Source organism: Bombus fervidus, unplaced genomic scaffold (genome assembly GCF_041682495.2).
Source record: "Bombus fervidus isolate BK054 unplaced genomic scaffold, iyBomFerv1 scaffold0020, whole genome shotgun sequence".
Classification (NCBI taxonomy): Eukaryota; Metazoa; Arthropoda; class Insecta; order Hymenoptera; family Apidae; genus Bombus; species Bombus fervidus.
This window is the reverse complement of record NW_027212583.1, coordinates 5,811,833-5,818,207: the sequence shown is the minus strand read 5'-3', so window position 1 is coordinate 5,818,207 and position 6,375 is coordinate 5,811,833.

Sequence of the window (6,375 nt, the reverse complement as noted above, 5' to 3'; positions counted from 1 at the left end):
TATTGTTATACGTTATAACGTAATAGTATATAGCGTTATACGTTATAAGGTAATAGTATATAATGTTATACGTTATAACGTAACACTACATATCGTTATACGTTATAACGTAATACTACATATCGTTAGACGTTATAATGTAATAGTATATAACGTTATACGTTATAACGTAAAATAATATAACGATATACGTTATAACGCAAGAGTATATAACGTTAAACGTTATAAGGTAATAATATATAGCGTTCTACGTTATAACGTAACGCTACCGATAGTTATACGTTATGACATAATAGTATATAACGTGAGACGTTATAAGGTAATAGTATATAACGTTATACGTTATAAGGTTATAGTATATAGCGTTATACGTTATAACGTAACTCTACCTATAGTTATACGTTATAACGTAATAGTATATAATGTTATACGTTATAACGTAACACTACATATCGTTATACGTTGTAACGTAAAGTAATATAACGACATACGTTATAACGCAAGAGTATATAATGTTATACCATATAACGTAACACTACATAACGGTATACGTTATAACGTAGTAGTATATAACGTTATACGTTATAAGGTAACTCTACCTATAGTTATACGTTATAACGTAATAGTATATAGCGTCATACGTTATAACGTAACACTACATATCGTTATACGTTGTAACGTAATACTACATATCGTTAGACGTTATAACGTAATAGTATATATCGTTATACGTTATAACGTAAAATAATATAACGATATACGTTATAACGCAAGAGTATATAACGTTAAACGTTATAAGGTAATAGTATATAGCGTTATACGTTATAACGTAACGCTACCTATAGTTATACATTATAACGTAATAGTATATAACGTGAGACGTTATAAGGTAATTGTATATAATGTTATACGTTATAACGTAACACTACATATCGATATACGTTGTACCATAATACTACATATCGTTAGACCTTATAACGTAATAGTATATATCGTTATACGTTATATCGTAAAATAACATAACGGTATACGTTATAACGCAAAAGTATATAACGTTATACTTTATAAGGTAATTGTATATAACGTTATACGTTATAACGTAACACTATATATCGTTATATGCTATAACGCAATAGTATATAACGTGAGACGTTATTAGGTAATAGTATATAACGTTATACGTTATAAGGTAATAGTATATAGCGTTATACGTTTTAACGTAACTCTACCTATAGTTATACGTTGTAACGTAAAGTAATATAACGACATACGTTATAACGCAAGAGTATATAATGTTATGCCATATAACGTAACACTACATAACGGTATACGTTATAACGTAGTAGTATATAACGTTATACGCTATAAGGTAATAGTATATGGCGTCATACGTTATAACGTAACACTACATATCGTTATACGTTATAACGTAACGCTATATATCGTTATATGTTATAACGCAATAGTATATAACGTGAGACGTTATAAGGTAATAGTATATAACGTTATACGTTAGAAGGTAATAGTATATAGCGTTATACGTTATAACGTTACACTACATATCGTTATACGTTATAACGTAATACTACATATCGTTAGACGTTATAACGTAATCGTATATATCGTTATACGTTATAACGTAAAATAATATAGCGATATACGTTATAACGCAAGAGTATATAACGTTATACGTTATAACGCAATAGTATGTAACGTGAGACGTTATAAGGTAATAGTATATAATGTTATACGTTCTAACGTAATGGAATATAATGTTATACGTTATAACGTTACACTACATATCGTTATACGTTATAACGTAAGGCTACATAACGTTATACGTTATAACGTAATAGTATATAATGTTATACGTTGTAACGTAACACTACATATCGTTATACGTTATAACGTAAAGTAATATAACGACATACGTTATAACGCAAGAGTATATAATGTTATGCCATATAACGTAACACTACATAACGGTATACGTTATAACGTAGTAGTATATAACGTTATACGCTATAAGGTAATAGTATATGGCGTCATACGTTATAACGTAACACTACATATCGTTATACGTTATAACGTAACGCTATATATCGTTATATGTTATAACGCAATAGTATATAACGTGAGACGTTATAAGGTAATAGTATATAACGTTATACGTTAGAAGGTAATAGTATATAGCGTTATACGTTATAACGTTACACTACATATCGTTATACGTTATAACGTAATACTACATATCGTTAGACGTTATAACGTAATCGTATATATCGTTATACGTTATAACGTAAAATAATATAGCGATATACGTTATAACGCAAGAGTATATTACGCTAAACGTTATAAGGTAATTGTATATAACGTTATACGTTATAACGTAACGCTACATAACGGTATACGTTATAACGTAATAGTATATAACGTTATACGTTATAAGGTAATAGTCTATAGCGTTATACGTTATAACGAACACTACCTATAGTTATACGTTATAACGTAATGGAATATAATGTTATACGTTGTAACGTTACACTACATATCGATATACGTTATAACGTAACACTACATATCGTTATACGTTGTAACGTAATTCTACATATCGTTATACGTTATAACGTAGTAGTGTATATCGTTATACGTTATAAAGCAAGAGTATATAACGTTAAACGTTATAAGGTAATAGTATAAAACGTTATACGTTATAACGTAACTCTACCTATAGTTATACATTATGACGTAATAGTATATAATGTTATACGTTATAACGTAACACTACATATCGTTATACGTTATAACGTAACACTACATAACGTTCTAAGTTATAACGTAATAGTATATAACCTTATACGTTACAACGTAACTCCACCTATCGTTATAAGTTATGACGTATTAATATATAAAGTTATACGTTGTAACGTAACACTACATATCGTTATACGTTATAACGTAATACTACATATCGTTAGACGTTATAACGTAATCGTATATATCGTTATACGTTATAACGTAAAATAATATAGCGATATACGTTATAACGCAAGAGTATATAACGCTAAACGTTATACGGTAATTGTATATAACGTTATACGTTATAACGTAACGCTACATATCGTTAGACGTTATAACGTAATAGTATATAACGTTATACGTTATAAGGTAATAGTATATAATGTTATACGTTATAACGTAACGCTACCTATAGTTATACGTTATAACGTAATAATATATAACGTGAGACGTTATCAGGTAATAGTATATAATGTCATACGTTATAACGGAACACTACATATCGTTATACGTTATAACGTAAAATAATATAACGACATAAGTTATAACGCAATAGTATATAACGTTATACGTTATAAGGTAATAGTATGTAGCGTTATACGTTATAACGTAACGCTACCTATAGTTATACGTTATAACGTAATAGCATATAACGTGAGACGTTATAAGGTAATAGTATATAATGTTATACGTTATATCGTAACACTACATATCGTTATACGTTATAACGTAATACTACATATCGTTTGACGTTATAACGTAATCGTATATATCGTTATACGTTATAAGGTAATAGTATGTAGCGTTATACGTTATAACGTAACGCTACCTATAGTTATACGTTATAACGTAATGGAATATAATGTTGTACGTTGTAACGTTACACTACATATCGTTATACGTTATCACGTAACACTACATATCGTTATACGTTGTAACGTAATTCTACATATCGTTATACGTTATAACGTAATAGTGTATATCGTTATACGTTATAACGCAAGAGTATATAACGTTAAACGTTATAAGGTCATAGTATAAAACGTTATACGTTATAACGTAACTCTACCTATAGTTATACATTATGACGTAATAGTATATAACGTGAGACGTTATAAGGTAATAGTATATAATGTTATACGTTATAACGTAACACTACATATCGTTATACGTTATAACGTAATACTAGATATCGTTATACGTTATAACGTAACACTACATAACGTTCTAAGTTATAACGTAATAGTATATAACCTTATACGTTACAACGTAACTCCACCTATCGTTATAAGTTATGACGTATTAATATATAAAGTTATACGTTGTAACGTAATACTACATATCGTTATACGTTATAACGTAACACTACATAACGTTATACGTTGTAACGTAATACTACATATCGTTAGACGTTATAACGTAATAGTATATATCGTTATATGTTATAACGTAAAATAATATAACGATATACGTTATAACGCAAGAGTATATAACGTTAAACGTTATAAGGTAATAGTATATAGCGTTATACGTTATAACGTAACGCTACCTATAGTTATACATTATAACGTAATAGTATATAACGTGAGACGTTAGAAGGTAATTGTATATAATGTTATACGTTATAACGTAACACTACATATCGATATACGTTGTACCATAATACTACATATCGTTAGACGTCATAACGTAATAGTATATATCGTTATACGTTATATCGTAAAATAATATAACGATATACGTTATAACGCAAGAGTATATAACGTTAAACGTTATAACGTAATAGTATATAGCGTTTTACGTTATAACGTAACGCTACCTATAGTTATACATTATAACGTAATAGTATATAACGTGAGACGTTATAAGGTAATAGTATATAACGTTATACGTTATAAGGTAATTGTATATAGCGTTATACGCTATAACGTAACTCTATCTATAGTTATACGTTATAACGTAATAGTATATAACGTTATACGTTATAAGGTAATAGTATATAGCGTTATACGTTATAACGTAACGCTACCTATAGTTATACGTTATAACGTAATAGTATATAACGTGAGACGTTATCAGGTAATAGTATATAGTGTTATACGTTATAACTTAACACTACATATCGTTATATGTTGTACCATAATACTACATATTGTTATACGTTCTAACGTAATAGTATATAGCGTTATACGTTATAAGGTAATAGTATATAATGTTATACGTTATAACGTAACACTACATATCGTTATACGTTATAACGTAATACTACATATCGTTAGACGTTATAACGTAATAGTATATAACGTTATACGTTATAGCGTAAAATAATATAACGATATACGTTATAACGCAAGAGTATATAACGTTAAACGTTATAAGGTAATAATATATAGCGTTCTACGTAATAACGTAACGCTACCTATAGTTATAAGTTATGACATAATAGTATATAACGTGAGACGTTATAAGGTAATAGTATATAACGTTATACGTTATAAGGTTATAGTATATAGCGTTATACGTTATAACGTAACTCTACCTATAGTTATACGTTATAACGTAATAGTGTATCACGTTATACGTTATAAGGTAATAGTATATAGCGTTATACGTTATAACGTAACACTACATATCGATATACGTTGTACCATAATACTACATATCGTTAGACGTTATAACGTAATAGTATATATCGTTATACGTTATATCGTAAAATAATATAACGATATACGTTATAACGCAATAGTATATAACGTTATACGTTATGAGGTAATAGTATAAAACGTTATACGTTATAACGTAACGCTACCTATAGTTATACGTTATAACGTAATAGCATATAACGTGAGACGTTATAAGGTAATAGTATATAATGTTATACGTTATAACGTAACACTACATATCGTTATACGTTATAACGTAATACTACATATCGTTAGACGTTATAACGTAATAGTATATAACGTTATACGTTATAACGTAAAATAATATAAGGATATACGTTATAACGCAAGAGTATATAACGTTAAACGTTATAAGGTAATAATATATAGCGTTCTACGTTATAACGTAACGCTACCTATAGTTATACGTTATAACGTAATAGCATATAACGTGAGACGTTATAAGGTAATAGTATATAATGTTATACGTTATAACGTAACACTACATATCGTTATACGTTATAACGTAATACTACATATCGTTAGACGTTATAACGTAATAGTATATAACGTTATACGTTATAACGTAAAATAATATAACGATATACGTTATAACGCAAGAGTATATAACGTTAAACGTTATAAGGTAATAATATATAGCGTTCTACGTTATAACGTAACGCTACCTATAGTTATACGTTATGACATAATAGTATATAACGTGAGACGTTATAAGGTAATAGTATATAACGTTATACGTTATAAGGTAATAGTATATAGCGTTATACGTTACAACGTAACGCTACCTATAGTTATACGTTATAACGTAATAGTATATAACGTGAGACGTTATAAGGTAATAGTATATAATGTTATACGTTATAACGTAACACTACATATCGTTATACGTTAC